The following is an 11,819-nucleotide window of genomic DNA, read 5'->3' on the forward strand; positions in this document are numbered from 1 at the left end:
CTCTTGGTTTTGGTTTGTTATTTTTGTGTTTTGGGTAGTTTTATTCTCTAAGGGGTGGTAATTGGGGGACACTCACCTCTTGAGTTCCTTCTGCTTCTGCTGCTGCATGCAGTACTGCAGGCCCTTTCCTGCTCCTGGCACCCCTTGTAGATTGTCAGCCTATTCTGAGGGTGGGGAAACATACTTCTCCAGCGATGCAGAATGCTGAAAGCCTGTCTTCATTCCTTACCGGCAAAGACATTATAAGGCTTGCATTGTGATGTCACAGTTATTATAGCGATAATGTCTCACTGGAAACACAGATATATCACTTCATTCAGGATTCAAACAGAAAGATAAGTTAGTTTGTGAATGGGAACAATCTTCAACACCAGCACCAGAAATCTTGAAAGATACTAGCCAAATCAATTACAATTGGTATGACTGTTCTTTTCCCAGTATGCTAATGTCAACTGGAACTTGACTGGAGCTGAATTCAATTTGAACAGATGCAAATCACATTTCTGTGCTACATACTGAATATCCGATGATAATTTTTTAAAAGTTGAAAGTAAAGTCAAATTAGGGAAAAATAACCCCAAACACAACCCACAGGTATTCATAATAAGGGTTGTGACCAGCTTCCATTATATAGCCCTGTTTTAATTCCATTACATCTTTGGCTTGGAAAATTGGTTTGGTCTGAAAATTGGCATGGTTACTCTGAAGGTCAAGAAGATGGAGTCTGGAAAGTTTAAAGAAATTTTGTCAAACTATTTTACACTGTAAGTTTGTGGCAGTGCTGGAAACAGAGATCTTATCTCTGGAGTGGTAGCCCATCCCTAATCCACTAGATCACAATACCTTTTATACCAGTGGTTTCCAACCTTTTTCATTTGCGGACCCCTACGAATTTTCAAATATAGGTGTGGACCCCTTTGGAAATCTTAGACATAGTTTGTGGACCCCCAGGTTGAAAACCACAACCTTATACAAATTGCTTCAACCAATTGTGTAATTGGGATATTAAGATGTACTCACCTTTGTAAAGTGGTTAGCAATCCAGAGATGAAAATGCACTACGTGGCCAGTAGAGTAATTTTGCCAGCAAAGCTGTGGGGGAGACAGATCCTAGCTATACTGTGAGACTCCTCAGAGTCTCCCAGTCATACACATTCCCTCTTTCTTTCCTGCAGCTCCCTACCAATAAGGCTCTGAACACCTCCTTCTCCCCAAATATTCCTTCTCTCTCCCACCAAACCCCCACTCCCAAACCTGCTGCTCCCCACATACCCAAGACTCCCCCAAGCTGTCTCCCAGCTCAGCTTCCCTTCTCAAGGCTCTCTCCGAGTTTGTGCCCTCCTCCCAGCTCTTCTGCGGCTTCCCACCCACAGCTCCCCTCCCACAAGGTACCCCTTTAAGCCTGGGTCTTTTTTTTAAGACCGCCACTGGGGTTGTGTCTCCCCACAAGTCCCCTCCCCAAGAGCTCCCCTCAAGTCTTGGTCCCCCAACTCAAAACATCCTTTGAAGCTATGTCCTTTCCCCAACTCCCCTCCCAAACATCCCCTAGAGCATATATCCCTGCCCCCAAACACCCCCAGCTATGAAAGAGCTAGGTATTAATTATGAATATTGTGACTCCACAAGATTCCCCCCCCACAGTACTGTGTACAGTCCAGTGCCCACCCGCTACAGTTCCAATTCCCCTATCAGACCTGAACCTCCTTCACAGAGGAAGAGCTGCTGCTAAGACTCAGTGTCTTCTCCAGAACCAACAAGGACAGAACGACCCCTGAGGGCAAGAGGCTGTAGCTGCCTCTTTACCCAGCTGATCAGCTGGTAAGGTGCAGTGAAAGTTCTGAGCTGCACTAAGCTACAGTCTCTGACTACTCCCTCCTCTTCCACCTGCTCTCCCCTCCAACTAGGGCTGAAAATTGGTTGTAAGTAGTATAGTGTCATTTTCTCCCCAAGCTCAAAGTTGAGATGGAAATGTCCCTTGTCCCTCCCTTAAAAGGACACCCGTGACTACGACCTAGTACAGGCGTTCTCAGTCTGGGTATCACAACCCTTCCTGCCCTTCCCATATTGCTAAGAGGGAGGAGGATCCCAGGTAGATCAGAGGAGGACCTCATGAAGTTTTGGAATGTCCAAAGGGAGTCTCAGTATGGAAAAGGTTGAGGACCTAGTGTATTGGGCATTCGTGGCAGCACCACACGAGGTAGGTCTGACACTTAAATTGTTATAATTCTTAGCACTTTTAACCAGGAATCAGAACATAGTTTGGCTGTGCTGCGTATGCATGGCTAATTTAGCTACCCAGTGAAACAGCATCCTGGCAGGTGTGACTGAATGAGACAGGGCTCTGCAAGAGCTCATATTATTGTGGCCAGTGTTGCTCACTCCTTGAACTTAGTTATCTTGAGAATCATCCATCCCATTTATTCAAAATTTACTACACTGGGTCTTTATGTCCTACCAAAAAAACCCAAGAAACAAAAAAACACAAAAACCCGAGATATTAAAAAACCCCAGTAAATTCCCAAACACAAAATTTCAGCATAATGACTTGTTTAGGTTGCTAAATGATTAGACAAAGTTACCTATCAAGTCATTTATAAAACCCAAGCAACTAAATGCAAATAAATTAATAATACATATACACATTAACGATACAGCTTAAGCAGCCTCAAATGCAAATCCACACAGGACACATCCCATAAATCACTAACATTATTATTATTATACATTTTTCCTATTAAATCATCTCTTCAGCATTTCTCAAGAAACAATTATTATAAATGTTAATTGCAAAGAAATTGTCCTGTCAACTGAAAAATGTCTTAACTGATAAAGTTCCATAATTTACAGTATTCCATAAAGAAAATATTTAGATACCAATATCAAGATTAAAATAATATATTAAAATCCCAATAATCCAGGGGGCAGAGTTAAGGCTTTTGTGTTGTGATGAGAAAAGCTTTTCTTTTATAAGAATAATGCATTTATTACATGGACAGTGTAAGTTTTAGGTTGTGCTTATCTACTCATTTCCCTGGTTTTAAGTGCTTAGATTTTGTAAATGATGTGTCAGGTAACTACACAGCTGTATTAGCAATCTTAATTGTTTTTAGAGAATGTTTTTTTTTATTTCAATGTCTTATTATTGTTATTTATTATTATATGCAGTGTTGTAGCCATGGTGGTCCCAGACCTGAAGAAGAGCTCTGTGTAAGCTCGAAAACTTGTCTCTCACCAATGGAAGTTAGTTCAATAAAAGCTATTACCTCACCCACCTTGTCTCTCTATTATTTGTGTATTGCAGCACCTACAGATCAAATATGAGATCAGAGTGCTGTTGTGCTATGTATTCACACACACACACTGTGATCAGCACAGGCAGACACCACCACCCACTTAGAGCACCGCTGGCTTCTCAATCCAGCCTCGGAGCCTTAAGTGCTCCAGGCCATACAGGATGTCTGTGGCGGGTGTCCCAGACCAATGCCTAAACTACGTGACCAGCCTCCCTCTCAAATATACAACTGTTACAAACTTTTCCCATGCCCAGAGTTGGGGCACATGCTTGTAGGATTGGGCCCTTTGTATGGAAATGTAGCATACCACATGTCCTTTAAAAAAAAAAAAAGTAACACTATTATAAAATGTTTTACGATTGTACAGGATCACCTCACTATTGCCACACAGCTGGAGAGCAAGGCACCCCCAACTACAATAATGCTAAGTTTTTCTACCCTTCATAAGAACATGCACAAGTTTGTTTACTGCGAGTAAGTCAGTCCCCCGAAGACACTCATATGATTGGGCTTTTTAAAAAAAATTACTCATCTTGCACGAGCATAGACTGAGAAAATCTATGCAGCTGCATTATTAAAAATAAGTCCTTTCAGATGGAACAACTGTCTCACTAGGTCAAGTTTTAGACTTCAACAACTTGGAGAGTGTCCCTTGAAATTAAATCAAATGGAGCTGTCAGCAAAAGAAAGCCTCTGAGGCCAGAGTTACTCCAAAAGTGATAAATGTCCTAATGGATACTACATGGTATCATTCTAGTGCACTTGTTTCTGAAGATATTTTACCCTAACAGCTGGACATAATGGGAATTCCTAAAGGGTTTTAGCCCAACAGCTGGGCAATAGAAGGTAATGGCTTACTTACACTGACTCCATAGTTACAGAAACAACAAAACTGACAATCTTCTAAAAATAAGGTGAACATAATACACTGCCTAAGCCCGCATTTGAAATAAAAACATACTTAGTTACGATCAAAGCAAACATTTTCTACACTTATCAAATAATTTGGGGCTAGAAGATGATTTTTTAAAGTGTTTATTTTTATTAAGCCTTTGAAATCGTTACAAATCATTTTTCCAAATGACAAAATGTGGAAGTTAATAATACATTATTTCCTCTACGCAGAATGGTGAGCATGAAGTATCAATTCCTATTAAGGAAAGTCCACAAAAGAGACCACTATAAACACAGCTAGTCAGGAAAAAAAACAACAAGCCATGATTAAATAGATTTTTTTAAACCATCTCCTTAAAATTCGAGTCTATTTTTAAAAGCTATTTCTCATATAACAACAAACACCTTGATAAAGGCTTTTCACCCCAGGCCTGATAGTACCTTCATGAACACATGGTGGAATACAAAAAAAAACCCAATTAGCTTGGCAGTCACAGTTTCTCTAGAGGGAAACGCTACATTGCATGAAATGAACATTTTAAAGGCCATGTGAACAGCTTAAAAAACTCAGGTGATCTTCTACTTTTTGGTGTATGTCACATCACAAATATACACATAAAACAAATGTAGATCTTATTATACGGAAATAAAAATGTTTTTCAAGGAAGTTCTCTATTGAGGCAATAGGGTAACTCTGCATTTAGGACTCTGCCTCCTGTGACCAGAGTCTCCACAGGTATAAATTAGCATAGCTCCATTGATCGGATTTCACTGGGCCAGATCTTAAAGTGGTATAAAATTGCATAGCTCTACTGAGGTCAATAAGCTATGCCAATGAACCCTAGCCGAGCGTCTGGCCCAGGAGCAGAAGTCCTAGAATTTCCCTGGCATTGTCAGGTGGAAATGTCATGCTGTGCAAGCTTATTTGAAACAAGAGGGCATGCAAGTGATGGTTAGAACCTAGGGTTAGGGGTCAAGACTTGTGGGGTCTATTTCTGGCTCTGCCATTGATTCAGTGTGTGGCTGACATAAGTGTAAAAAGTGTCCCTTAGTTTTCAAAGCTGTCAACTAATTACAGATGACCAGTTTGAAATTTGAGACATGTAGGGTTTGATTCTCAGTGGTGCCGAGAGGCCACAGCTCCCATGGAAATCAGTTGAAGTTGCGGGTGATCTATACCTCAGGGGAAAAAAACAGGGCTTAACTGTATCAAGTTGGCCACCAAAGAGTAGTGGATTTAAAAAAAAAAAAGGTCTAATTAGTCCAATAAAGACCAAATAATGCCATTATTTGCATCCATGCAACCCCAAAGATGTGAGTTTTCAGAAGGGAGGTGAATTAAGTGAGATTGAACAGATGTAAATGAAGGCAGAATTTAAACATCAATCTCTCAGAAGTCTTTTTGCACCCCTCTCACGGTCTCTTTTCTTCTTTATATTCTTAAATCCCTCTCCTTTTAATGGACAGTTGGCATTGCTGTCACTCGTTCTACAGTTAGCAAGATCACTGAGCTGCCTTTTCAAAGACCAGCCCCACGTTTTCTATGTAAATCAGCTATCTGGAAACACCCAAACTACACTATCATCACCTCCCCTGGCAAACCCCCTCACTCCTCCATGCTTCACTTCTGTTGTTTTACTTCTCACGATTCCAAATGAAACATCAAGGTGAAAATTTTGAAGCTACTTGCAAGTAAATGAATGTAAGCAGCTCAAGAATTGTGCAAGTTACTTCAAGAGCAATTTTGAAAAATACAAAGGTGGTTCACACTGAGATCTCTTTCTTTTTTTCAAATAAACTTTTCTTTCTAAGAGATCTTTTTATGGATCAGCCCAAAAGGCACCACCCTTTCACTAAATTCACTTTAATAAGATAGATAGATAGATAAATTTGTAAAATTTTTGATTATTTCTCTATCTAGTCATTGGAATCCTCATTAACTGATCATTTGAAATTAATCAGTGACATAACATATTGTAGGATCAAGGCCTACTTTGGTAATTAGGTGATAGATGCCTTAGACTGGGGTGGGCAAACTTTTTGGGCCGAGGGCCACATCTGGGTGGGGAAATTGTGTGCAGGGCCGGCGCAGGGGGTTGGGGTGCGGTGTGCAGGAATGGGCTCAGGGCATGGGACTGGGGCAGAGGAGGGGTGCAAGGTGTACGAGGGGGCTCAGGGAAGGGGTGCAGAGGGGTGTGGACTGCGGGAGGGAGCTCAGGGCAGTGGGTTGGGGTGCAGGAAGGGTGCGGGGTGTGACAGGGGGCTCAGGGCAGGGAGTTGGGGTGCAGGAGGAGTGCGAGGTGCAGGGAGTTGGGGGTCAAGCCTACCTAAAGCGGCTCCGGGGTGGTAGCAGCACGCACCGGGGCCAAAGCAGGCTCTGTCACCATCTTCATTTGTTAAGAAATTATTCAGAGATTCCAGGATTTTCTCTACTAGTCCCCCAAAAATCAGATACATTTCATCAGAGCCTGTACTTCGTATAAATCTGTTTTTAATTTTGCCAGAAATTCTTGAATTTTTGTTCCATCACATTCTCGAGGTATAAGATTCCATGCTCTACAATCTCATTTGACTGGAAAATTGTGCTCTTTGGGAATGATTGGAAGATCAGTCAAGTGCAACCTATACTTCCGATCTTTCTTTAGTAGAGACTTCAATTTAAAAGAGTTTCAAATTTTAAATTATTTTAAGATGTGGTAGGGTGTAGAATATTAAAGCATTGTACAGTTTTCATTGAAATTGCTCTAAGATTTCCAGTAACTTTCTCCTGGAGAAATCTCAGGGCTTCTTCTCAATCTAAACAGCTCTGAATAGTCTGTGCCTTTATACAGCTGCACACTTGCTCCTTCTGAGCAGAGTCTGTGGCTCTAATCTCTCTTGATTCTTCTCCTTACAGGTCAGGCCATTCTGTCTCCCCTATGGTGGCTCTTCGTGTAACCCCTGTCAGACTCCCTCAGGACTTTTGCCTGGAACCACAAAGGGACTTCAGCATGACAACACCCAGCATCATGATGCCTAGAAAATCATAGGAACAACACTGTGATCCACAAAGCCTGAGTTAGGTGCCTAGGGTGCCTGTACAATGAATGGAAAGAGATAGGCACCTTAGAATGGGATCCACAAAAGCCGGTATGCTAAGTGGGGAACCACCTATACTAGCCAATGGGAGATCCCAATGAAAGGGGGTCTGAGCTCAGCCCTCTCACGGAGATAGTTCCCCAAGTCCAGGCTACAGGAAGGCACCTTTCTCTGTTTAGTGATCCACGAATGGGAAGCCTTCTCCAGGAGTAGGCAGCTTAGAGGCCTATGCTATTCTTGTGGGAATGAATTAGGCACCTGCCTCACTCCACACAAAACCGGCTCCAGGAGATGGTCGTGCCCACCATATACCTAGTAGCCCAGTGGTTAGAGCACTCACCTGACATATGAGACACCCACGTTTAGCTCCCCTTTCTACCTGGAAGGGAAAAAGAATCTGAATAAGGGTCTCACACTTAACATTAGAACGGCCCTTCTGGGTCAGACCAAAGGTCCATCTAGCCCAGTATCCTGTCTTCCCACAGTGGCCAATGCAGGTGCCCCAGAGGGAACGAACAGAGCAGTAATCATCGAATGATGCAGCCCCTGTCACCAATGCCCAGCTTCTGGCAAACAGAGGCTAAGGACCCCATCCCTGCCCACCCTGGCTAATAGCCATTGATGGACCTATCCACCATGAACTTATGTAGTTTTTTTTAACCCTGTTATACTTCTCAGGGAGGTGCTCAAACCACTGAGCTATGGGATAGTCTTATGTGGGGCTCCCTCCATCTCAAGTTGTTTCACTTCAGATAAATAATGAAAGAGTGATTTGAGCAGGGGGATTAGCCCAGGGGTCTCCCACTGCCCAAATAGGAGCCCTAACCACTGGACTATAAAGTCATTCTCTCTCTCTCTCTCTCTCTAGTCCAACGACTGCTCCACTGTGGATATATTAAATAGTCATTGGCCAGAGAGTGAGTGAGAAAGCCTATCAGATCAGGCTATGCACTCAAGATCATGGGTGAGCACCCATCTTCTGTCGATCCATGGATCATTCTGGGGCTTAGGCAGGAGATAGGCATCCAGATGCCCAGAGCAAGGCAGCAATGTATATGCCTAGAGGCAAAAACTTAGGTGCCTACAGCGTTCGGAGGAGGTTTGTGGATCACAGTGGAGCCTAAAACTGGGACTTGGGTTTAGATGCTAAATCCCTGCTCCGCTCCCCGCACTATATATTATCCCTGGGCAACCTAGTCTGTGGCTCACATGGCTCCAAGCAGTTATTTCTGTACCAAAGATTCACAAATTTCTCTGTCCATCCTGACCTTCCCCCTTCCATCCAGTCACATGTCTGGTTTTCTTAAGTATCAGGTGGGATATCTCGCACAAGCTGGCTAAAACTGAACTAACTTTTCTTCACTGGTCCTCTCCCTGCCTTCTCCATTTTACTATTCTATTCAAGTTGTTTTTCAAGTTTATCACCAGAGGATCTGAGCACCAGTGCATTAAGTGACATGATTAATGTCACATCTGGTTTCTTCTTGCTCTAATCTTTTCTCCAGGGGGAGAATTGTGTGTGCAATGGAGTGTTTTGGTGATGGTGGGAGATTCTTGCTTTCTGTTAACACCATTTTCCCCCATCAGCCAGGGTGACAACTCTGCTTTTTCCTCCCGATGCATCCATGTTGTCACCAAATTTCACTGGTTATTTTCTCCACATTTTAAAAAAAAAAATCTGACCCTTCCTTTCTGTCCCTCTGGATAAAATGTTTGTCCATTCCTTGATTATCTACTAGCCTTGAAATGCAAATCTCTCCCCTCTCTGAAATCCCTGATTCCCATTCTCACTCCTCTCCAATCTCTCCAAGTTGCTGTAATTAAAATAAACTTCTGTGCCTGATGTTAGGACAGCATCATCCCTCTTTTAAACCTTCGACCAGCTTCTTCTCACTTTCCATATTAAACTCAAGCTTCTCATCTTCAGCGCTCTGCAGGACTCCCTTTGTTTATAGCTCTGATTTCTTTTTTTGTCTTAAATCCCCCTCTCAGTGCTTTCGTCTCTCAATAACTCTGGCTTCACTACTCCCCTCAAATCCTTCTCCCATTTTCATCTTCGTACCCTCTTCCATCCTGACCTATATGTTTGGAACTCCTTCCCATTCTTGGTGGGTGGGCAAGGCTACCACCATTACTTTGTTCAAATTACCTAAAACTTATTCCTTCCACAAAGCTCTCCAATATTAACCTAAAAGTGTTGTCACCTTCCCTGCTAAACAAGAAAAAATGGTTCACTCAAAGACAGAACCATTTCCTAGGCCTTCCAATACATTGTACCTCAGCTTTGTGCTGTCAGCTTAGATTTTAAACTGTTTAGGGCAGGGACCATATCTTTCTTTGTGTCTCTTATAAAAGCACTCCGCCTGTTATTGGCATTTAACAAACACCACACTAAAATGTCCCATGGTTTAATCCAAATGCAGGTTCGGATTCAAAATTCCAAAGAACCCAAAATGTGAAAGATTAATACTTTAATCAACAAGCCACCTGGACCACAAGTCACCATTAAATTGTACTTGTTCCAAGAGAGAAATAGTGTTGCTATTTTTCATTCTTTTAAGGTGAGTCTTGTAATATATGATGTTTGACTTAAAGTCCCAGATCCTGGAGATAACTGATTCGGTGAGAATATCAGCTTTCATTAAAAAGAATGGTTTCAAGCCCACACGGTTACAAGAAAAGTTTGAAATTTGACCCATGTGCACCCTAAAACAAAACAAAAAGGAAAATAAAAATACCTTTTTTTAAATAAAGTCTCATGAATTTTAAACTAGCCTAATAATTTTTTGGTTCCTGACTCATTTTTTAACATTTGGGTTGGCAATACTGGAAAACAGCCCAACTTCCTTTTGGATGTGCTGAACACAATGGAATAACAGAAGATTTAGCCCACTGATCATTCAAGCAATACCACTATATGCCAGCAAACTGATATGGCTTATGATCCTGGCCCAAAATTAGACAACTGAAACAACAGAGAATGACTGGAAAATAATTATGAATTTCACTAATCTGTGTATATAAAGAGGATATGTCATAAAGAGAGAAACTGACACGGCTCTTGTGATATTCAAAATCATATGTCAAATTTAATCAAAAACAATTTAAGGGATTTTTTGGGGATGAGGGGAAAGGGGTTGAAGAGATTTTTTTTAATCACCTGCCTTTCAACTGTATTATGGTTCGAGATAAACCTACTCATTACGAAAAGAAAAGGAGTACTTGTGGCACCTTAGAGACTAAACAATTCATTTGAGCATAAGCTTTCGTGAGCTACAGCTCACTTCCGTAGGTCACGAAAGCTTATGCTCAAATAAATTGGTTAGTCTCTAAGGTGCCACAAGTACTCCTTTTCTTTTTGTGAATACAGACTAACACGGCTGTTACTCTGAAACTACTCATTACTAGTTAATCTGGAATGATTTTAGAAAACAACCTTCTAAAACTCAACTGCTAACTTCCTAATAACAACTATTTAAATTTACCACATGCTGCTGCTGGGTGACCTGCATAAAACCAGGTTGTCATCTTGTCTCTTGCTCTCTCAATTCAAAACATACTTCCTTTATCATTTAGCGAAAGACATTTAGGGGATTGGGAGGTTTTTGTAAATGGGCTGCTTTAAGCGAGATATCATTGTTGCTTATTTCCTTTGATAGAAATAGACACAATTATTATCCCTTACCCTCTCCCATTCTAATTCTGTACGTGCCTGTGTAATTGAAAAAGTGGCAGTCATTCTTTCATTCAGACACAGTTTACTTGCTATATGTAAGAACAGGTTTGGGCCTGATTTCCTTTCAAACTAGTGTAACTTCACAGATGTCAATGCAGCTACACCAGTAAAAAACAGGTGGGAGAAGACAATTCAGCCCGTTAGTTTTTTTAAAAAAATTCAAGGTAGGAAGCATTCGTACTTTAAAAGCTCTCCTAAAAGGCAAATGTTTAAAGAGGAGCACTGTAGCTGCTTGACAAAGGGTGATGTAGCATGCTAAACAGGAACAAGCAGAGAGCCCCAAATTTGCCAGGTGCCCAGTGTCCTGAACGCCTATGAAAACCAACGTACCCCTCACTAGACTAGGGCCGTGAAGCGTATCGTACATTCTAGCTCCTTTAAAGGGGGACTTTGAGCACTGTGAGTATGTCTACACTGCAGTTAGACACGCATGGCTGGCCCGTGCCACATGACTCAGGCTAAGAGGCTGTTTAATCGTGGTGTAGACGTTTGGGCTCGGGCTGCAGCCTGAGCTGTGGACCCCTCCCACCTTCCAGGGTCCTAGAGCCTTGACTCTAGCCCAAGCCAGAACATCTATACTGCAATTAAACAGCCTCTGAGTCTGAGCCCTGTGAGCCTGGGCCAACCAGGGGTTTTTAATTGCGGTGTAGACATAGCCTTAGACCTCAATCTCTCTCCTAGGGAAGTTAATGGGAAAATGCCAACTGACTTCAACGGGAGCTGAATCAGGCTCCTGATGACATACAGCAGGAGTCTTAGAATCCTGGGGTGCCCATGAAAGAATACGAGTCTTTTCGCTGCTCATTTAGGGCCCGATC

The sequence above is a fragment of the Lepidochelys kempii genome, chromosome 4 (assembly GCF_965140285.1).
Source record: "Lepidochelys kempii isolate rLepKem1 chromosome 4, rLepKem1.hap1, whole genome shotgun sequence".
Classification (NCBI taxonomy): domain Eukaryota; kingdom Metazoa; phylum Chordata; order Testudines; family Cheloniidae; genus Lepidochelys; species Lepidochelys kempii.